Raw genomic sequence first — 22,807 nt, 5'->3', positions numbered from 1 at the left:
TACAAGCGTTCCGACTTTATCCTTATATATTTGTGTTGCAGTAGCATTAAATTTAGGCCTTGCTCGATTGTACCAATCCCTTTTTGAAAACCAAATTGCAAGTCACTCATGATTTCATTTTCCTCCGCCCAGCTTTGGAGTCTTGCCAACACTATACGTCCCAGAATTTTTATTGATGAATCAAGAAGGGAGATTGGCCTGTAACAGGCACAACTATTTCTATCCCCCTTCTTGTAAATTGGGACGATAACAGAGGTAAACCAGGATTCTTTCAGGCCCCTTGATAGAGCCGCATTAAAAAGTTGTACCAGCATTGGACCCCAGATTTCAGTGTTTACTTTAAATAGGTCCGCAGGAATCCCATCAGGCCCAGCTGCCTTGCCACCTTTGGTGGATCTCAAGGCAAGCAATACCTCATCAAGTGTTACAACCAAATTAAGACTTGGCTGTAAATCCAGACTAATATGAGAACCTCCGCTGTGGGTATCATCCTGTGCCTTATAAAGATTGGAAAAATGATCTACCCAATTATCCTCATTTATTGCGATCTCAATTCCGTATGGGTTTCGTAAGGGAAAAGGGTGTTAATTACTTTCCAAAATGCGGCGGGATTTTTAGTTTTTGAAGCCTCGCAGAGTGAATCTATTGCCTCCTTATTTAGCACAGTTTTCCTTACTTTGAGGGCCTGGTTATATGCGGACCTGCATGCTCTTATTTCACCTGTATCCCTGGGGCTTCTGTGTACTGCCTGTTTTAGATTTTTCAGCGCCCTGGTGCATGCGTTATCAAACCAACTCTTGGATCCCTTACCTCTACGTTTTGCCTCCACCCTTAGGCTACTTTTTATGTTTGTAGCTATTATACCAAAGTGCTCAATTATTTGATCGTTATTAGAGTTATCACCCAAACAGATCATAAAACTATTAGAGCACGCCTCCCAGAGTTCCTTAAAGAAGGTTGCGGGGATTACTTTGCTCCAGTTGAGTGTGTACCCATTTTGTCTCCCAAGAACAACATCAACCGCTGCCTCAACAAGAGGCGCGGCCGTCGATGGGTCTGGGAACAAATCTACTACCTTAAGGCATTGGGGAAGATGGTCACTTATGGGCAATTGGATATTTGTAACCCCCACCACTCTATGATTAAAATTGCTGGAGGAAATAATAAAGTCAATGGTTGACACCAAACCTCTACCAACAAAGGTCGGTGCAAAGGGTGTGGGTTTTAGGGCTGATTCATTAGCAAACCCTAAATCAAACATGAATAATAATTCGTTAAGCAAGTCCCCCATCAAGGTGTGATCGAAGTGAGTCAGATACGTATCTCTCTCTGTCATTAGGCCACATAGGCCCTGACTCCATTTGGTACAGAGTGAACAATTAAAATCCCCCCCCCCATAAAATTACCAGTTCTCTGTCATTTTTATCTACCTCTAACTGAACTTCCTCCTTGAGCTGCTTCATCACAACCACAATTTCTTCCCTTGGGACATTATTGTAGAAGTTAATGATCATCACCTTTGCGCCTTTAAAGTTTCTTAAAATTATGAGCTGAAAGTAATTAGAATGTAAATGGCAATGAGCTTGTTTAATTTTAAGTTGATTTGAGACAAACGTAGTCAAACCACCCTTTGCCCTTCCAAAATGGCCTCCAACAGCTGGGGTAAAGAAGGTTCTATAACCATTTACATGGATTGAGTCCTGAGTCCATGTTTCTTGCAGGGCCACTATGTCCTGGCCACTTATTACGGACTCCCAGGCTGGGTTAGTAATTTCTTGCCTCAACCCTGCTACGTTCCAAAACAGGAGTGCACAAAGGTCACTCTTCACCTGTGTCGGGTCATTTCCTGTCCTTTCCCCACTCCCATCATTATCACTTACGATAGTGGTATCAGGGTATCACTGTCACAAGGTGTCAATCTATCGAGAGTGAAGGTCTTATATAATGTGGGCAATTCTTGAGGTGACTCAATGGGGGCCTCAGTACTATTAGGGAGAACCCCACCCCTAGTAAAAACTTGAAGAACTGGGGGAGAGGGGTTTTTCCCAGCCGCATTTTCTTGGGGAATCTGAGCTTGCTGTCAATCTACCCCATCCAGACCAGAGAAAATCTGGAAGCGATTTTGGATTGGTAGGTTGTACATGTGTGGAAGCAATCCTCTATTGTTCCATGGTCTGCCTTGAGTGAGATTGGGCTCCAAGTATGGTGGATATTGATTGCTAAGAGGGGGGTATTGATAGACTTGATGCTGATTTCTGGGATAAAAGTCCTCCGGCCTCTGCGTGTAAATTGAGGGATCTTGGGCACTTGCATAAGCAGAACTACCCAGCATCGGTGGTACCCCCCTTGGACCAACCCTATCCCATGGTCTTACATTTCCAAAGCCCCGATGTTGCTGGACTGGCTTCTTAAATAGCTGCCTGTCCCTGCCCCAGTTATTAAGGCTTTTTGGTGGTGCATATGGATAGAAATAGGATAAAATATGTGTGGAGATGGAAGCGCTGCTACTAGCATCTAACCAGTCCCCAATATGCCTCACGGCCCTGTGATCCTTAAAATTGATGATTATAACATCACCATTTCTATCCTTTGGCCTGGCTCCCAACCAATTGGCACGCCTTACACTTATAATTTCACCATTTATTGATGCAGGTAACGGTCTGTTATCTCGGAGCCAGAAGGTAACCTTGTTCCGTAATGCTCCATGATCTTCCCATTTACCTGCCGGCAGTTCAGGGACCCCTGCCATTACAATAACATAGGGGGCAGAATCTGGGGTTAAGTCTATAATGCGTAAATGTATGTAAATGTATAGGCATTTATATAGCGCACTACTTACCCGGAGGGTCCCAAGGCGCTTCGACCGCTGCAAAACCCTTCCTGGCTTCCCTGAGAGATGGTCCCTTAATGGGTATCTCCAGGGTGAGACCAGGCATCCCCGGCGGTCTATTGGGGCCGTTAGTGAAGATGAGGCAAGCTAATGCCCAGAGTTGCCGAGTGTGATCGCTGATCAGAGTGGGCACCGAGGCGAGAGAATTATCGAGTCCGCTGACCCTGGTCCAGAAACCTGCCGCGCCGGGATTCGAACCCTGGTCCCGGGCCGTCCTCTGCTCTCGGGTCTGCCGCCTCTAACCAGTGAGCCACACGACTCGTTTTTTCTGGAACGATGCCCAAAACATTCCCATTACTCGACTTAGTCGTTAATAAGCCCTTACTACCACCTTGGTTTTGGATGATCCCTGGTTTAGATTTTTGCTCCTTAGTTACTGGAGCCACCAGTTGGGGTGTAGCCAATTGTGTGGTGGGAGATAATAACGTAATCGCAGGGCTACCCGATCTTACCCCCTCTTGCACGGGTTTCTTTTTTTGCATAGGTACTGGTGTTATAGGTGCTGATGTTATAGGTGCTAGTATTGGAGGGGGGGGCTGTTACTTTAGATTTTACAGGTGGATTAGTTTTTACTGTGGAATTCATCTTAACTTTTTCTAGCCCCTTTACCAGGTCAAGTAAGAGGAGGGAATTCTGTTCGACCTTCTTCTCTATTTTATCTAGATGTGTACACATCATGATGGTCTTATCGAGAAGTGGTTGCGTCACACCCCTAATAAGTTCTGCAATCTTGGCCAACATTGCCTCCTCACTTACTAGGGTTTGACCAGTTTGTAACTGTGGAGAAAGAACTAGCCCTTTCCTTATTTTCTGTGCTCGATTACCCAGTGGCTCACCCCCCCTTTTTTTTACTGTTTTTCATAGTAAGGGGAGAAATAGTGGACCTAGGAGACGGCTCAATAGGAAGTTTTGGGGAGCCCGATAATCTGACACTATCATTCCCTATAGGTAAGTCCAATAAGGATAAGCTAGTTGGTGTACTAGACAAGAGATGTTTGCTTATCACAATGGGGTCAGCAGAAAGGCTGTCAACATTGTCTGTGATCCCTGAATGTGACAAATCGATAAGCAACACGGAATCTCTAGGGCGCTTGGGCGAAGTGGCATCACCTATTCCCCCTAAGTTAGATGATCTCATTTCTGAAAATAATGGTAAAGTTCCAAACTCATTCCCCCCTCCTTGTGTAATATTATGGCTTGTTTTCGTTTGCTTCCCCCTTCGTCTCACTCGGGCTTTCTTAAATCTTCTAGGGGATTCTTTTGTTACAGGGTCATATATTTCTGAAGAAGCTATGCCTGACCCTATGGGGGCTTGAACATGGGAGTCCTCATCATGCTGACCCGCATGGACCATAGCGATTACAGTAGTTACTTTGCCTGCGGGGGCAGGATGTTCCTTTGCCAAAGGTGTATCAGAGACAGTAGCTGGGGGCTCCGATATGATATTAATTGTAGGCGAGTGCTCCAGTCCCAAGGACGCCCTTCTGTTGCTATTGATTAGCGCAACCTTTTTGATTAGAAAATTGTCCATAGTTACCAGTTTGGAGGACATAATGGGGGATAGTTTCAGGCTCAAGTGGGGAGCAAAAAGTAACTTATAAAAGATTATTTCTCACTCACGTGATTTTGTAAATGGCAGACAAGGGACGATGGTGGAAAGGGTATGGCCCCGGCCCGGCTCCTCGGTCCCCGGAGGGCCACAGAGGGCCCGCCCTTTGCCCGGGCTTAGCCCCGGGCGTCCCGCTCGCGTCCCGCGTAGCTGGTTCTATCGCTGTTGATAAGCGCCTCCTGGCGCGACGTCACTGTTGCGCGCCGCCGCGTTGCCTGCCGGGAACTGTAGTCCCGGAGCGGCGGCGCGAATCTCCCTGCTAGTGACTCTTGGCTCCGGTGGCGGCGTTCTCCCAGCAAGGGAGCTGCAGGGTAAGTGACTCCTGGCTCGGTGGCGGCGTAATTGGCGCTAAGTGTTGCCTCCTGTGCTCTCCCTGTGCAATCAGCCTCGCAGGCCAAGCAGGACATCATAGCGCACATAAAGACCCTCGAAAGGGATCAATCAGATTCAGCCTCACACCCATCGACTCCTTGATCAACAAAGTGCACGCCCACACTGACCTGCGTGTTCTGACCCTGAAAACGTACATTCTCTTCTCTGAGATTGATGGATGCACCACTGCCTTGTAGGACTCCCCAGATCCCTGATGGCAGTGCAGGGGTCGCCGGGACTTCCCCCCTGGGTGAACCTGTGAGAGGCCGCACAACCTACCCCCACCTATTCTTGAGGGAGTGACGTCCCTGGGATCATCCAAACCGGCAGGTGTAGGATGCCCAGCGACTGGAGCAGAATAATGTGGCCCGGTTGGCCATTGTTGGTTTACCGCTCTTTGCTATTGTGCTTTCTTCCTCTCTACTCTTCCTAGATGTGGCGGGCGGGGAACAGTGTGGCTGCGGCGCACCCTTACTGGTGGGATACCACAGACTTCGCGCGCTCACTCTTTCAATCTGCGCTATTTCCCGGGGTGGCTTAAGGGTTGCTAATTTTTGGTACGACAGAACTATGGCACTTCTTGTAAAAAAGGACGGTGCACAAAAGGGAGTGCTCGAAAGCTCCAATTTTTATTTCAAAATTCTTTTATTCAATTCCAATTAAAACAAACTCCTCAGCACCATCCTTTTTTACATGAACTTTGGGATCTGCTTCGCAGGAGAGTATTGGTGCGGCATACTCTGGACGTATTGTGCACAACATATGGGCTTACGCATCATACCTTGAAATTCTTTGTGCATAACCTTGGTCAGCCGCTCTCTCTTTTCGAATTGAGAACTATGGCACTTCCTTGTCCATTGAAGGTTCTATCCCTTAAAGGTAAGGGGCTTAATTCCCCCAACAAGAGGCGACAGCCATGGCGATACCTCCTGCAACACAACCCTGACATTATCTTCCTCCAAGAAACTCACCTTTTGCAAGTAGATGTCCAGCGTATGGCGCATCCTAAATACCCCTTACAATTCTGGGCTGCAGCGGGCACTAAAACAGCTGGTGTGGCAATCTTGTGTCGGAGTGGTATCAGGCAGGGTGAACCTAAAAGTTTTCGAAGCCCAGACCTCAGAACACTTTTGAGGGACCATGTCCTGCAGCCCGACCCCTCGCTGATCCTTGGGGAGATTTAAACCTTGTGTGGGACCCTGGGATGGATCGCAGTGAAGTAACTTTGAATGGAGCCGGGGCTATGTCCTCTACACTTCGTGTGCAGATCTCTGACCTTGGCTTAATCGACTCGTGGCGATACCACTAGCCTGAGATGCGGGATTTTACATATTACTCCCACGTACATTGCTCGTATTCACGCATCGACTGTTTATCTCTCATGTCATGATACGGGACATGCTAGAGGCCTCAATGTCTGCCATATCGCTCTCCGACCATGCCCATATCGAACTTCTCCTGCAGGATCCGGCCACTTGTCCCTCCCGTACCCCGCAGTGGCGCCTGCCGCCAAGCATTTTCCAGTACCCCGATGATGTGGGGAGCATTTGAATCGCCATTGACTCTTATTTCGCGAAAAATGATATCCCTGAGACGCCATTCTCAGTGGTGTGGGACGCTTTTAAGGCCACGATCCGAGGTCACATTACTTAGATCTCAATCGCGCGCAAGTCCCGACTTTTAGAGGATACTCTCTCCGCTGACATTAAAACTGCAGATAAACAAGATCAGTCCAGCTCTTCTCTAGCATCTCGACGGCGGCTGGCGAATCTCCGGGGGCAACTTTGCACTTAGCGCACTAACAAGGGGGAAAGCTCCCTGCTAGCCCTGAAACAGCGGTACTATGAAGGGGGGGATAAGGTGGGCAGGTTGCTGGTGAGGGGATTGAGGGCGCGAGCAGCACAGGCCCACATAGCCAATATTCGGCTGCCAGATGGCACCCGGTTCACCTCGGAGCAAGCTAAGTGCGAGGCCTTTAGTGCTTACTTATCTGCCCTCTACATGGCAGAAGCACCCCCCCCCCCGGAACTTATAGAGGATGCTCTAAACCAGTGTGCTTGGACTCCGATTCATCCCCACCATGCCCAAGCGCTAAAGGGGCCTCTTACTGCTGAGGAAATGGCGATGGCACTAAAAGACCTCCCCCCTGGAAAGACCCCGGGCCCGGATGGTCTCCCGCTGACCATCTACCGCATGTTTCAAGCACAGCTTACGCCCTACCTTCTGCGACTGTATAATTCCTTTTCAGACACGGATGGGCCAACACCCTCTATGGGTATGGTGTAAATAGCCCTCATACCCAAGCCTGGTAAAGACCCAGCACTATGCGCCTCCTACCGGGCCATAGCACTATTGAATACAGACCTTAAAATTTACACCAAAATTCTTGCCAAGCGTCTGGATCCCCACATGCCGGGTTTGGTGGAGCCGGACCAAGTTGGCTTTATTCGCAACCACCAGGGGGCGGACAATGTACGTAGAATCGCGCACTTGGTAGGGAAGGTGCATCATTGAAATATACCAGCCTGCCTTCTGTCACTCGACGCAGAGAAGGCGATCGACCAGGTGGACTGGACTTTCCTTCGGGCGGTGCTGCAGAGAGCCGGACTAGGCCGGAACATGGTATCCAGAATTATGGCGCCATACCTTGCCCCGCAGGCTAGGGTTCGGGTCAATGGGCAGCTCACAGAGCCCTTCCCCATTCACAGAGGCACCCGACAGGGCTGCCCTCGTCACCTCTGTTGTTCGCCCTTGTGGTAGAACCTCTAGCAGAGATGATTAGACAGAGGGCGGACATACATGGCATCTCTAGGGGGGTAGACAGAACAAGGTGGTGCTTTTCGCAGATGACCTTATCCTCACGCTTACGTGAAAGCATATATCTCTTCTGGCACTACACTCCCTGTTACAATCCTTCGAACGGACATCGGGCCTCAAAATTAACCACAGCAAATCTTTGGCCTTGAATCTCACAATTCCTAAGGAGGAAATACCTACTCTGGAGAGGCTTGCACCGTACCAGTGGGCTACCGACCACATTCATTACCTTGGCCTTAAGTTAACTCCCTCCTTGGACACCTGGACTCAAATCAACTGGCGGAGTGTAGAAGTGCTATACTGGAGGACCTGAGAAGGTGGAAGCCCTTGATGACGTCATGGCTGGGCAGACTCAACCCCATCAAAATGTCCATCTTACCCAAAATATTGTATTTATTTCAATTTCTCCCCACTCCGATCCCGCAACACCCGATTCAAGGCCTCCAGCGTGACCTGACTACATTTATATGGGGCGGGGGTAGGCCGCAATTTTCTCAGAAGATCCTCATGTTGCCGCGAGATAGGGGAGGGCTAGCTTATCCGAATCTTCTAGATTATTATTGTGCCTCTCATCTCTGCTTCGCCTCAGAATGGACGACCACTAAGAGTGACAAGATCAGGCTCCATATGGACAGGATGGTCACTAGGCGCACTATCTGGGACCTTACGTGACTCCACCGTACGGCGCGCTCCAGAAGCGCCTATATGGTTGTACCCACAAAAACGGTCTTGGACATCTGGGATAGGGTGGCTGTGCGCAAGGGTCTCACAACCTTCCCTTCTCCTCACACTCCCATTGTGGGGAATTCACTATTTCCCCCGGCCTACCGCTCCCAAGCCTTCGCTCAATGGGTAAAGGGGGGATTCAGGGTGGTCAGCGTGCTCTACGAGGGGGGCACACTAAAAACGTTTGAGCAGTGCAGAGATAAATTTCACCCCCCCATTGGGAGCTGGACTACAGTATGCACAATTGCGTCACTGGGTCCCCTCCTTGGAGATGCAGCAGGTAGCCACCTGCCCATTCACCCCTTTCGAACGGCTGGTACGCTCCTTCGATGAATCGAAGGGTCTTATCTCTCGCACATATCAGATCATACAACACCCCCTGGTGATACCTACCCATACATATCAGCAAAAATGGCAACGGATGTCTGCCACGGAAATTACACCCTCGCAATGGAATCGTTTATGGAGTGACATACCCAAGGTCTACCGCAGTATCTCGCAAAGGGAGAAAGCATATAAAATCATGACTCAATGGTATTATATGCCTGACCGGCTGCATAAAATGTTCCCTGCCTCCTCTCCTTAGTGCTGGAGGTGTTCGGGTGCAACTGGGGATTTCATACACATCTGGTGGGCATGCCCGCTCTTGACCTTGTTTTGGAAAGACGTTCTCAGTCATATTAAACGGGTACTTGGCTTCCCCCTGCCTGCTTCCATTAACACAATCTTTTTGGGTATCAAACCAGTTAATCTAAAGGCACTCACCCGTAGCGATTGGAATCAGGCACTGCATATGCATGGAGCAGCCAAGCAACTTATTGCGCTGCACTGGAAGAAAGCAGAAGCCCCTCCAATTGCTGCTTGGTATGCGCACCTCTGGCATGTCATAACCATGGAACTATTTTCAGCGTGTTTACAAGCCCGAGATACTCGCTTCACAGCTGTCTGGCAACCCCTAATTAAGTATCTTTGCAAACTAGAGCATGCACGCTTTCTACCGGCCAAACTTAGAGCACTGCGACTCTTTGAAGACGCTATCCTCCCCTCGGACCCTGATAGGTTGCTCTCACACCCTGGTTAACACAGTGCGCAGCCTCTTCTACTAACTAATGGGGCTGCCATGGGCATGCACTATTGGCTCTGTCCTCTATCCGCCTGCCCACACACTCATTTTTCCTATGACCTCCTATTTTCTCTCTCCACCATTCGCTCTCTTACTGGCTTCTTCATGTTTCTTCTCCTCTGGGCCCTTTGCCCACGTTCTGATGTTCTGATGTTAATGATCTTAACAGGTTTTGTGAACCATCGCAACAAACCAACACTGTTTTACATGTTATACCACGCGGCAGGCCCAATAAGGGTTGTAGGCGACATACTGTGTTTAAGATGCCCTGCTACTGTCTTTCCGTACTTGTAGAGACTCGCCTATATGACGCGGCCGGCCCTGCATAGGGTTGTGGGCACACGCTGTGTATACCTGGCCCAGTGTTCTAACTTTGTTTTGAAAATAATACAGATTTCTAACAAAAAAAACGGGTCACAACAGTTGACTTGAAGAGGAAGGGTTGCTCCAACAACCGTAAAAAAGTGAAAATGTCTGAAAGATACCTTTTAACTGTGCTCAAAACAAAGCCTTGCCAGGCTAAAGACAGGACAAACAACAAGATCGCCGACACATTTTTGGCAGAACACCAAGCCACAAAATTTGTCACAATGGCAGGCATATATGGTGTTAGTTAAGGGATGCCTGGCTACCAGAATTACATCATATTCTTCAGAAAGGAGGTCAAAGGCTGTCAGCTGCCGCTGCTCAATCTTCATTCATGAAGTTGGTTTGGCAGCAGAACCCTGTACTGTTGATGCAACAGAAGATCTTCCCGAAGGGGCAATCTAACCAGAGGACTGAAGCTCAGGAGTTTGGGCTACCATACTCTCTGTGTCCCATCAGGAGCCATAAGTATTACTTGGGCCCCGTTCTTGATCTTCTTGAGAACTCTGGGCAGAAGTGGTATGAGAGGAAAGGTGTACATGAGGCCTGAAGTACTCAAGAGATGAAATGCCTCTCCAAGCGAGAGGCGACTTGGAAACTCCAGCATGCTGAAGTGCTGACATTGTGCATTTTCAGCAGTGGCGAATAGATCTAACCAAGGCCCTCCCAGTCATGGAAGAGACCTTGCATTACCCTCATGGTGGAGACACCATTCATGATCTGCAAGGCATCGCCAGTTAAGCTGGTCCACTCTACAAGATGTTGTACAACCAGGAAGATATCCTGGCATGCCAGCCATGTCCAGAGGCGCAGAGCCTCTTGACAGAGGATCCACAACCCCATTCTGCCCTGCTTGTTGCAGTACCACATTGTGGTGTTATCAGAGAACAATTGAACCAGCCGCCCGTTATGGAAGGGAAGGCATGCTTTCAATGCCAGGGGTATCGCTCTCAACTCTAAGAGGTTTATGTGGAGCTAAAACTCCACCAGAGACCATAGTCCTATGATCTCCATCTCTCCTAATTGGCTGTCTCAGCCCAAATAAGACATACCTGTCACCACTGTAAGCTCTGGGTGGGGAAGGGAGAGGGACCTGCTGCTGGCCCAATCATGTTTCATCAGCCACCACTACAGGTCTTCTGCAGTTCCCTCTGATATCTGGACCAGGTCTGAAATACTCTCCTGATGCTGTGCCAACTGGAACTTCAGGTCCCATTCCAGAGCCTGCATATGCCAACAAACCTGCTACCAACAGGATGCAGGAGACAATAAGGTCCAGGAGCCTTCGAGTCAGCCACACTGAAAACCAGTATAGAGGCTAATAAATCAGATTCATAGACTGAATATCCTGGACTCGCTACTTCGGAGGAGGTGCCCGAAACTGCACATTGTTCAGAATGGCTCATTTAAAAGGGAGCGTCTGAGAGGGAGTTAGGTGTGACATTTGCACATTGGTAGTGAGCCCCAGTGAATGCAGGAGGTCACCGTAGTCTAGAGGTGGGTGACAGCTGCCTGATGCAAGCCTGCTTTTAACAGCCAGTCACCGAGGTAGGGGAAGACTGGGACCCCTGACCCCCAGAGATGGTCTGCCTGCTCTAACCAGAGTGTGGCTCACTGGTTAGAGCAGGCAGACCCTGAAGCAGAGGTCAGACCCGGGACCAGGGTTCAATTCCCGACGCGGAAGGGTCTTGAGCTCAAATGTCCACGGACTCGATAATTCTCGCTTCGGTGCCTGACCTAATCATGGGTTCACACTCTGCAACTCTGGGCATTAAGCTTGCTTAATCTCCACAACGGCCCCCGCGGCGGGATGCCTGGCTTTCACCTTGGGGATGCCCTGTAGGGGCTATCTCACAGGGAAAAAGCCAGGACGGGTTCCCAAGGCAAGCGCTTAGAGACCCCTCGGTGATAAACGCTATATAAATCCAATATACAATACAACAATACAATACAACCATCACCTTCGTCACCGCATGAGGGGCACTGATTGGGACAAAGGGGAGCACTGCAAACTAAAAGTGATTGTGGCCCACCATGAACCGCAGGTAAGGTCTGAGGTCTGGCAGTACTGGCATGTGACAAAAAGGCATCCTGCAAGTCCGTGCTACCATCCAGTCTCTGGGGTCCAGGGCAGACAAGACCTGAGCTAATGTGAGCAACTTGAATTTCTCCTTCAGGAAGGAGTTGAGGCAACAAAAAGTAGCAGGAATAGCGACCATTGCCTACGTCTGATGACGGTGCCCTCTCAATGGCTCCTTTGGCCAAAAGGGCTGTACTTCCTGATGCTGCAGTGAGAGGTGGTTCTCTATCAACCATTCTGTGTATGATGGCATGGTCGTGGGCTCTCTGTGAATGGGAAGTTGTAAGCCCGCTGGACAATTTGAGGCACCCATTTCTCAGAGGATTTAGACAGCCATTGGTACAAGTGGTATCTGATCCTGCCACCGACTGATTGCCAGTGATGGTGAAAGAGCAAACTAAAGGGGTTTTGAGGCTGCAGCTGGTGGGCTTGGGTGGCAGACTGGGTAGATCGCGGGCCTTGGGTCCCATGGGGCTTGTTGGAACTGTGCCGCTGCATCAAAAGTACTTGGGTATCTGTTGGCCATGGTGGATGGGCGGAAAACGACATGATTGGTAGCCCTTACCATAGTCACGGAGGGGGGGAAAGGCAGCGTGGGGCAGATGTGGGGCTAAGGTGAGTTCCAAAGACCGTGGCGGTGGCCCTGAGGGTCATTAAGAGCTCGAGTTCCAAGTCGGCCTTCCCACCAGAAAGGAGGATGCAGTTGAAAGGCATATCCATAAGGGATGCCTGGCCAACCATCAAAAAGGCAGAGGACCTCAAGCAGGCGTGACGACAGAGAGCCACTGATGCTGCAATTGCTCTTTCCCAGTGAGTCAGTAGTATCCAGTCTGCAGCGTATGCTGAACACTGCTGTGTCCCTGCCATCGGCAATAGGCTGGGTCAGGGTGGCTCGGCCTCCTCTGAGACCATATGCAGCACTTACACAACAGAATCACAAACTGTAAGGGTATACTGGCCAAGAAGCACACAGTTTTCATGGACTATAGGGCAAGGCTGGCAGAAGAGAACATCCTCTTGTCGAAGGTGTCCAGACTCTTGGATTTCCCATCCGATGGAGTGGCAGGGAACGCTTCTGGGTTAGTTCTAGATATGGAGGACTGGAAACCCAGACTCTCCAGGGTGGGGTACGAGGTGAGGAAAGCTGGGTCTCTGGGAGTGGGGTGACTTCGGCAGGAAATTGTGCTGGGCACAGGAGCCCCTGTACAGGTCTTGGCCCACAACTCGAACATGACATCCGTGAAGGCCTTGTTAAAAGAGAGGAGATGTTCTGTGGAGCAACTCCCAGTTGAAGCACTTCTGTCAAGATGTTCATCTAGACTGATTCTGCTGGCAGCGTAAGCACCAGGACCTCAGCTGCCCTGCCCACCACCATAAGCCAGTGTATGGGGAAGTGTACAAACCACTGGCATACACCAGTTCCTCATACCCGTTAACCCCAAGCTCTTCCATGGGGTTGGGCTAACCTTAAGGATCCCCATATTCCCCTCAATTGTACCTCCTACAGGGTCCATTGAAAAAAGTAGGCTCAGACTTAGAATCTCGTGTTCCAGCTGGCGCTGGAGTCTACTTGGGCGATGCAAATCCAGCTTCCGATCTCAGTCGAGAATAATGATGGGGTCGATGGCACAATGTGGCGACGCCGGGAAATGTGCCAATGGAACAGGTTTTGGAGAAGGTTGCGGCCTCACGATCGGAGTCAATCCGGATCTGGGAACAGAACCAAAGGGCCTGACTGGCGCTGAGGGGAAACCTGCCAGTGGAAACAGAGTGGGGGCCTCTGCAGAACTAGTGGGGCTGAAGGCGCTCCAGAGGTGTCAGCCCACCCAAATATGAGGAGCATGGCTCATAGAATTCCTTTGACTGGATGGGGGTCACTCCAGCTCTGGGAAATTCAGGGCGGCACGGAGCGGACCCATATTCAGACTCCATGGCATACACATGGAAGTGGGGTCTAAAGCTGTGGAGTCATTCCCGCTCCACATCCAAAGACTTGAATTGGCACGGCAAAGTCAAAAAGTGCTTTGACTTCTTAGATTTCAACGGTTTCCTATGGTATTTACCAGATGACCGAGTGCGATGATGAGTGCCCGGAATGGCACTGTGAACGGACCCGGGAGCTTCCATGTGAGTGGGACCTGTAGTGTCACGGATTCGGTCAACCAAGAACTTCAGGAATTGCTCCGAAACCACCTTGGGATTCATGACGTGCCAGTAGGGACAGGCCTTGTAGTCATGGCCCAGCTTGAGGCACCAGAGGCAAACCAGGTGAGGTCTGTCCCAGATATCTGCCTGTGAAAGGAACAGTGGGTTTAAACCACACTGGTTTTTTACTTGCCCACTGGGAGAAAAAGCTCAAAAAGGGTGACAAAACTTCAAAACAATTGTCTGATAATAGGACTGAGGTAGCTCTCTCTGTTTCTAAGCTGATGGTATAGAAATAAAAGAATTAGAAAAGAACTGATATCAGCACACTGGGGTGGTACCTATATAGACACTGCACACACCACTTCTGGCACGGACACCGTCAAGCAAATCTACGCCACCTATGAGGAGCACATTCCAAGAGTGAGCATCCCCAAACAACAGCTGTGCCTGTGTAAAAAAGGCATACATACCAACAACATAAGAATTAAATTAAAGCCCACTGTGTCAAGAATAGCTGCAACAATACCAAAGGGACTATAAGTACGTTTTAATGGTGATTAAAACAAGACCTTGTTGGGCTAAAGACAAAACAATTAGGAGTAAATCAGAAATCTTAGCCTAAATTAGATCAATCTGTCAGCCTTGGAACAAGGCCACAAATTTGCCTAGTGGCCAGAATAGACTCACTTGGTGTAGGACTGAGGCCACTTGAGGAGGTTGAGCAGAACACCTCAGCTTGTTCGAATCAATCGCCACTCAAGGTGGTGCATGTTTTGTAGGTCAGGGTGGAAAACCATGCTCTGCTGAGGAACAGCAGATCCTCAAAAAGGCAAGTAAGGACAGGTTCACAGGCTTCAGAGTACCAGACTTCCGAGCACAGGCCAAGATTAACAAGATAAACTGAGCCCAGTCTCTCTCTGTCTTCTTCAGACCTTTGGGAAAGCAGCAACAGAGGTAGAAATGCATAAATGAGGCTGGAGTCCCATGGAAGGCAGAATGCATCTGCGAATGAGGGGAGACTACAGAGCACAAACGCTGTGATACTAAGAGTTTTGGCTGTGACCAGATCTACCCAAAGCACACTTCATTAGTCAAGCATGCCTTGAACCACCTCCAGATGTCATTCATGCTCTGCCAGAGAGCGACAGCTGAGCTTGTTCGCTCTCTCATTGAGAAAGCTAGCTAGAGAATCCATTGAAGATCCACCAATATCCAGAGTCTCAGAGCCTCCTGGCACAGCACACTAAACCTCATTCTGTCCTACTTGTTTCAGTACTACATGGCAGTTGTGTTGTTTGTCAGAATTGGATAGGTTTGCCTTTGATGGAGGACAGAAATGTCTTTAAGGCCACTCAATGAATACACAGCTCCAAGAGGTTGATATGGTGCCTCTGCTCACTTGGACACCAGAGGCCATTAATCTCCACCTCGTTCCAGTGATGTTCCCCCGCCCAAACCCATAAAGGATGCATCTCCACCACTCTGGGCTCTAGATGGGGAAAGAAAAGGAAAACAGCCGACCATACATCAGGTAAATGACCTTCATCACCCATTGAAAGTACTTTGCTCTCTCATGTGAAGGTTCCATGCAGTCTGAAAAACAGAATAGAGCTCTGCTTACTGGAGGTGAAGTTTCCACTGCAGTGGCTTCATATGGAAGTAAGCATGGGGCACCAGCAGGATGCATGAGAGCAGGAGACCCAGAAGCCTCAGAACAAACAATCTGGGCCAGCACACTGCCAAGCTTGAAACACTGAAATCATATCCTGAATTTCCTGGACTAGCTGAGTCCCAGCCAGGCTGTGCATCAATGCATTTTGATTTCTGATTCCTGAATCTGATTGAACCATGAGGAAAGCATTATGGTTCACCTTACTGGCAGAAGCCTGTACAACTAGACTTTGTGGCATCGGATGATGTCAGCAAAGCTTGGTCTCCTGGGGAAGACCTAAGGCACCTAGCAATAGGACAGCTCACTTGGTGGCACTGAACAAGGCCACCATTAAACCCTTCATCGGAACCTCATTGAAGGCCAGAAATTATTTGGAAGTAAAAGGGCTGGAAAATGTTGCCTTAATCTAGCACCTCTGTGAATCATCGCCATCATAGGCACTCTCCTCAACAGGGAGCAAAACTGTGAGTCCATATCATTCTAAGGAGGTTTCAAGGCTACCAGCACTTTCTAGGTCAAGCATCAGTGTAGAGAGGAGGAAGCAAATTGTCCACCTCCTCATTGTCATGAGGAAAAGGATGAATGCCCCTGCAGAGCATCAGAAATAGACCCCACCAAAACATCTAGAGATCTGTAATGCTATTGTCAAGGCAAGGACGCCATGGGGGAGTCTACCAGAAGTAGGAGCTGGGCTTTATTAATTTCATAGTATGATACCCAGCCAAATTCTGTACCCATGGAGCGGAGGCCAGTGTTGAACCGTCCAGGAATGGCATGGCCTTCCTCAAAGGTGTGAAGGTCCGAAGCCTGCAAGGAGCTGTGATACGGGCCTAGGGGAGGCAGCCAGCATTAGAGAGGACCTCTCCTTTCAGCTGGAGGCTTCCACAGATCCATGGGCAAAAGGCATCCAGGGTGACCCGTAATCATCCGTAAAACTGAAGCATTGCCTCAAATGGCTGCAGATTTGACAGCGCCCCAACAAAATTCAGAGTACATCAGCTCCAATTGTGGAAGGGGACTGGAGTCCGACGATGGCGGTGGAGTCTTAGAATACAGCCTTTCCCTTGGGCAGTGGGAAGGGGTGGACTCCCACTTAGGATTTGTTTGTGTGCTTGCACTGAAATATGTTGTTCAATTTATTCTTGTACCCACCCGACTATGGCAACCTGGACTTAGACATAGTCTTGGATCTGGTGCGGACCAATAAAAATAGGGGCCCCCTGAATGCGGATATCTTAAAAATCAAACTGGCCGAATGTGGATACCCCCACCGACTCATTCGAGACTCCTTTAAACGTGCTAGATACTTTGATAGGGAGTCTATGTTTCTGGACCGAAACAAGGTGATGTCTGACAAGTTGGTATGTATAACGAAACATTTGACGATCAATCACAAGGTGAGACATACCATCAACTCCCTGTGGTATCTGTTAAACATTGGAGAAAATGAGAATGCGATTCCTAAGCCCCTCTTCGCTTTTCGAAGAAATAAGAATCTTAGGAACCATCTGGTATGTGGCAGACTGCCTACCCCCAAGGAAATGCGTCAAACTGCTGTCCTGGGGCTGGCTGCTATTATGGTCAACCACCGCTGTGGTACCTGCCTAGCTTGTCCTCATGCTGTGGTGGGCAATCAGTTGGTGATTGACAATCGAACAATATAGTTGAATGAAATGAGCAACTGCCGCTCGTCCAATGTGGTGTATGTCATTTTGTGCCCATGCGGACTCCCCTATGTTGGGGAAACGGGCCGCGAATGTCGCTTCAGAATTGGAGAACATAAGTCCAACATAAGAAATCAGAAAAATGGGACGCCGTTGGTTCAACATTGGCTGAACAAAAAACATGACAAATTGGACCTGAAATGGTCAATTCTTGAAAAAATACACGCAATCCCTGGTAAGGACACCACTTCCATAAGAAAGAAGAGGGACGTCTTCTGGATTTTCCTTCTGGACGCTACCAAAAAGGGCCTTAATGAACACTGTCCGCTGGAAAATGCCATTGCATTAGCCTCCCTCTGATTCTCCATTTGAAGAAGAGGTTTCACTCTCGTCTCTTGTGCGGGTGACCTTTTGTCTGTGCCTTTAGTTGTGGATCTGGCTTATGACCTCTAGTGGGTAGGTTATCGTTGGAGACTCCTATACACAGATGTGTCTGGGTTTCCTCCTTGCCATTCATTGCTGGACCAGAGTGTGTGTGCCCCGGGGCGATGTGGCCCGTCTCGTCCCGCCTTTGAACCGACCCGGTTCCGTCTGACCTGTTTTCTTCGGAGTATGTTTTTTGACCTTTGGACCTACGCAGAGAGAGTCGTTTGAGGTTGTTGGGGTTTGTAACACACGGATGCTTTCCCATCTGTGTTTTTACCTGTGAGCCGATTCTGTGATATTTGTGAGGCAGACTGTATTTGATGATCCTGATACACAGACGGTCTGTGCTATTTCCTGCCACTGATTATTTGGCTAATTTTTGTGCCCCCTGGGACGAATGGGCCTCCCACGTCTCGCCCCATCGCCTATTCAGGTTTCCCGGATCCATCCCTGATTTTGTTGTTGACTTATTCGTATCGTTAAGCCGACTTAGGTCCTGTGGATCTATTTAGGCTCTTGTTTCTGACCCTTTTTAAATTGCTATGCCTCCCACCGGTCTATGATTGGCTGCGATTCTTGTGCGGGACCTTTAAATAAAACCGGCTTTGTTGTTACCAATCTTCGGCGATTTCTCGCTGACTTCCGGTTGCACGCTGACGCGGACTCCATTTCGAAGAACCCCGTTCTATTTTCAGGTACGATGGCTTTGAATCATCCTTCTTTTTCTGCTCGAGCGCGTGTCGCTTAAATTCGGACTTCTATTCCCATTGGCTTCGATCTTTGGGCTAGCTAACTACCGCTTGTAAAAACGCTTAATCCCATTACTCTCCTAGCTTTGAATTTGTTTGTTAGGTCCCCCTCTTTATTTACTTCCCTATTTTTCGCCTGTTTTTGTTTAGCACCTAATAGATCTGTATATGCTTATGAATGGAGCCCCTCTCTATTGACTCGTTAACTTCTTACGACCTGCAAAAACTGTATCTTAATGAGTCTCACCCTGTTTATCTTCCCTCGACAGCTTCGAATGGATGTTGTATCCTTTGTCGATTAAAATAGCTGGAGTATTATACGTATCTCTACTTCACGACTCAGGTAATTTGACTATGATGTCTTTTATCTTACCATTATATTGCGAATAGATAGCAGAGTCTTTGAAAGAATGTTACCAAATCTATTGATTTTGGGCTTCGTGAACCAGCTAGTCGAGCTAATTGTCAGGCCTGGGGTGATGTTGGTAGATTAGGTGCCTGTCATTCTGACCCTATCTGTTTGCTGAGGGCCGGAACTTGTCTATTCCCCTCGCGATTCTATGAACTAAGGACCGTAACCGACTTCCTTAGATAATATAGGACCCTGAGATTGAATCTCAATTCCCTGTCCCTATCTTTACAGAGCACTCATCCACAACTTCCCGTGATACTGGCTTGGAAAACTCGAAAGTTACTGCACAACTCTCGGGGTCATCACGCGGTACTAATTTCGTTGATAATTATATCCCTCCTTTTTGCCTACTATCATGGGTAAGTATTTATAAGTACTCTGAAATTAAAGTACTATCCTGAAAAGACCTGTATAGGTCCACATGGATTCTAACTTTGACTACATCTGGAGGTCTTGTTATTCTCTCTCCCCTTTCAGGCTTTCCTACTGGCACAAGTTGTGTTTTGTGCCCCAAGCCCACGTTCTGTGTGCTATCCCAATCCTCGTAGGATTCTGCATGCCAGATCTTGAATATCCTGCTGTGCCCTGTACCTGATTTGACTGATTAGAAGTATTGGGTTGGTATTGCTATGATTGTTAATATTGTTTATTTTTGTATGCTATGGAGTTGCGTTTATCTTTTTTGATTGTAGGAAAGAAGCCACTAGAGATTCTATCCCCTGTAGGACTACAAGGGGTGGATCCTGATGGTTCTGTTCCACATTTGGGGGTGGTGTAGGGTCTATTTATATTATTGCTGTGACTCTGTCTCCCTTATATATTCTGTCTCTTTATTGTATGATTGTCTTTAGTGCCCCGGCTCCGATCTCTCTCCTTTAATTGAAATTCTAGAAACTATATGATCGTTTAGTACTAAGCTCAGTGCTCATGACCCGCTCTATTCTGATGAGAAATATGTTTGTTATATCAATTATGAGATCAATTCAGAATGGCAAATGTAAATAAGATGAAATAGATAATCAATGAAATTTTAATTGTTGCAGATTTGTGCTGTTGTCCCCCTCCCGCCTACTGTGTGCCCTGATGAAGGTGTGGCCCTTGATCCGGCCGAGCACCGAAACGCGCGTTGGCGCCTCAAGTTGGTCCTGCTCGTTTGTCATCTAGTCTCGGTTTCATCGTGAGACTACGCAGGACTGGACACATCATTAACAACTGGCAACTGAAGCGTGATTTGTATTGGATGTATGAAGAGTGTTGGAGTATGTGTGATTTGGATATGACTGACTGAAGGAATGTGTGGGATTTGGGTTGTACGATTGGACTTTATATTATCTTAAGTTAATTATGTTGTGCCATTATCAAAAAAAATATATATTTATGAAAAAATTGAATAAACATTGAATGGTTCTTCATGACTCAACTATTGTGGATGTTATGATTTTCTGCTGGTCTAAGTGAGCTTATTACTGATGACTTAACTTTGGGATTCTATGTGAACCTTTCCCTATATCAGTGGGGGCAGATTGTTTTTGTATTGAATTGGATCTGGTGCGGACCCGGTGCTTCGAACATGACTGACCTCAGTTTTTATGTTCAGCAATGTACTGGTTTCATTCATGCTCCAACAGCCTTGGCTGCAGCTGGAATCGCTTGTCATAGTAGTTTGAGTCATGTGTGGAACCTAATCTACAAAAGCAGATGTGTGGATCTGTGACCAACATCTGCATCCTTCAGACACAGCAAGGTTTAAAGCATGTAGACTTCGTATCGGTTATTTTCCATAGCACACTGTTGTAAGAAATAGTTGGGGCACAATGAACACCAACAAAAAGCTTGTGAGCAAGCTCCAGATCTGTGCTAACTGGTGTGGAAAAAAGGGAACTAGCGCCTGTGCGCTAGGGGTGGGGGATGCCTATATATGACTGTACTTCATCACTACCGGAGGTGGATTGAAACCACAGTAGAGTCTAAGGGCGCCACTTATCAGAACACAGGATCTGGTACAGGAAACTTTTCCATATCCAGTATCCATCAGAAAAGATTTACTTGGTAAAAACATTTTTTTCAAAACTATAACTCATACAAAAACTATTAGCTCAATCAAAAAAATTAAGACATGGCAATATTTGTCATATAAATGAAGTGAAATGCTAATTTGAATTATAATCCAGTATAGATTTATGTATATTAATACTGACATTTGTATGTTTAAATTTTGCAGTTAACATGTACCCTGAAGTTTAAGAACTATGTACCTTTCTTTTTTACTTAATAGTAATATAGTACGGATCCCTTGATCTTCTGATATGGAGCAGAGAGTCAGCAAATGATAGTACACACTCCAACCACCTGGAGTTGGATTTATGATTTCTTGGCCCTTGGCAGATTTATGTTCATTTAGCCAGCAGAAAAACCTCCACTTGTTCTTGTTGAATAAGCCATGAAAATCATGAAGAATTTGAACAAGGCTCTGTTTAAATGGCGGGGAAAGGATTTTCTGCCCAGGCCTTCATCTTGGCTTTGGTAAGCTGGTCAGCTGTGAAAGCCACTTAATAGCTTTTACATTGAGGAAATGGGGACCTTCTCACCTTTGTCTCCAGTTAATGTAAGTGGGATGCAGCCTGGTTGGTCTTTATGCTTTTAACCTTTCATTCACCAGAATTCTGCTTTCATGCTCCAGAAGATATTGAATAATACAATTGCTCAGCCTGACCAATTGATGCTAGTTTGTGGGTGTAGCCAAATAAATTGATTCCGCATTTACTTATGAGAATGAAGATGCATACATTCCGATACATTTTTCAAAAGCAATCAATTGGGCTCTATTGGGTTTGCTCTTCTCACTGCAGCCAAAACGTTCTTTCAACTTTTTCACTGTCAATGGAAGATTTGTATAATTTCCAGAGTAGAAGAGACCGCAAATCTTTGGGGAAATAGAGCGCTTCTTTAGCATAATTAAATCTATTGTGTTGCCCAGGATTTTCTAAGAAACATGCACTGGAAGAGGCATCATCTTTCAGAATCAGAATTTTGCAGCTCATTCCAGGTCTCTGCCAGTGTTCCCCATGTCACTTGCTTTCCCCATTAGCATGACCCACTTTGGCTCTCCCTTTAGTTTTGCACATTTTAGGCTACCTTTGCTTTGCACAGCCACACAACACATTTATTTTGTGTCATATTATTATTTTTAAAATGTGCAGCACATGGTATTTGTTATTTAGTTCTTCTCGGGATTCAGTCTGAACATTTCGTACGAGGTCGTACAACATGGTGTACTGTATTCTTGTGCCTTCTGCAACATCTCCTAACATTTTAGCCACAACACAGTGACACAGTTGCCGCTTTCCAACACAGTAGTTCTTATCATATAAACTGTGACTCACCATCTTGGAAAACAGGGAGGAGAATTCCAGCAGAGGGACAGGTCTTCACACAGGTGCACCAGCCTTGTGTAAGCCAAGTTTACTCTTATGATGTGGACCACCTAACTACAAATACCAGGTATGGGGCCCGGTGCTAATCCCAGAGATCCCTTAACATATTCTTGAGCTCACATAATGAGGGTAGGCTTAGACAGGTATATCATTTGCCATGATAGGGCTGTTCATTGTATACAGTTTGGTAGTAAATGTTGATTACTCTGCTTAGATGTATATGTTTTCTAATTGCAGTACAACTGCGTCATAAAAGACAATAGTTTCAATAAATATTGTAAACTTTCATTGTATCTTTCTTTTGTTTATTCTGGATATG

At 47.5% G+C, this 22,807-nt stretch overlaps 1 long non-coding RNA gene across 1 annotated transcript; it reads left to right on the top strand.

Annotated features, from left to right (window-relative positions):
- The first annotated feature begins 18,466 nt into the window (after positions 1-18,466).
- On the top strand, positions 18,467-20,401 carry LOC147690232 (uncharacterized). Its single transcript, XR_015299781.1, has 5 exons — positions 18,467-18,588; positions 18,912-18,985; positions 19,286-19,413; positions 19,532-19,671; positions 20,098-20,401. It is a non-coding gene; the product is annotated as an uncharacterized LOC147690232 (long non-coding RNA).
- The last annotated feature ends 2,406 nt before the right edge of the window (positions 20,402-22,807 follow it).

This window comes from Lissotriton vulgaris, chromosome 9 (assembly GCF_964263255.1).
Source record: "Lissotriton vulgaris chromosome 9, aLisVul1.2, whole genome shotgun sequence".
Taxonomy (NCBI): domain Eukaryota; kingdom Metazoa; phylum Chordata; class Amphibia; order Caudata; family Salamandridae; genus Lissotriton; species Lissotriton vulgaris.
The sequence above is the reverse complement of the archived record's forward strand: the minus strand, read 5'-3'. Positions and strand labels throughout refer to the sequence as shown.